Here is a 1,217-nt window from a genome sequence, read left to right as displayed (position 1 = left end):
ACCATAAGGCATAAGCGAATGAAAATAAACAAAGTAGACTAATTTTCAAGTCGAACGATCACTGACTTCAGATACCGTTCGAATAGTAAAAATGACAGCACTACGTCTATGAAGAAAATTGTTAGTCCGGTGATCTCTATACTATATAAAGAATGTATGAAGATCACTGTGTTAGTATCACCACAGTCTAACATAACAGTCGCGACACTCACTGCTGTAAAAGTTGTTGCCGTTTGACAGATGGAGCGACACCAGCGCTTCAAGCGGCAGGTAAGGTGAACGTCAGACGCGTCGAAAGCACAATGTGTGTTTGCATCCATTTTCTACGTAATTTCCGTATTATTCGAGTTAGTTTCTTGCCTCCAAGAGTTTGTGTAGTATCAGAAATCATATATGTTTCTAAAAATGATTCTAAAATAAGTGCAAGTATGGACAAAAACCATGAATAGAGTGGCAAGCTACAACACATTCGTGAAGAAACACTTGTGACATTGGACAGAGTTGCAGCTTACCACGTTGATATCAAATAATATAAACACACAGATTCACATGTAAGAAGCATGGACGTGTACCTCTACATGCAAAAGCGATGGACAGCTCGTTTATCGTTCTGTAGGCCTACTGTGTTTGGCACTGTCGCCTGTTGCCACAAGTACGACCTTCATCTTTATATTATTCTAAGTAGGACAAGCAACTGACAAATAGTGGGAGAAATATGCTGAAAACATTATAATGAGCTGATTACATTACATTTCACGAAAAACCAAATATTTGAATAATTTTCAAACAATCTGCCTGTAGGCACTTTCCATGTCCCATAATAGTTTCGCTCGAAGTCTAGCAATCTGAACGTTCTGACACTTCACACGCTTTTGTAAGACACGAACAGCTGCACTTAATCTAACCACTTCATCGTCAAAGCAGGTCTGTGTTGATGATTCTCACGAATCTGGCACTAATACATAGAGAGTTGAAGTGGCTGCTTCTGTGTCATAGGACTGTTTTACACCTTTAGATTGACTGTCGAATCTTTGTGGCAGTTTCCTCTTCGTCAGTTGAGGTGGCTTATTTGGAATGTCAAACAGTGTGGGTACTGCATTCCACACGAGTTTTTATTGTCTGCGTTCATGAACTGGTTTTGTTCGAAATGTAGCGAACAAAACCTAATATTATTATACAGGTAAACCGGGTCTTTCTTCAAAAGGTCTTCTCGTCTG

Source organism: Schistocerca nitens, chromosome 2 (assembly GCF_023898315.1).
Source record: "Schistocerca nitens isolate TAMUIC-IGC-003100 chromosome 2, iqSchNite1.1, whole genome shotgun sequence".
Lineage (NCBI taxonomy): Eukaryota > Metazoa > Arthropoda > Insecta > Orthoptera > Acrididae > Schistocerca > Schistocerca nitens.
This window is presented reverse-complemented; position numbering follows the sequence as displayed.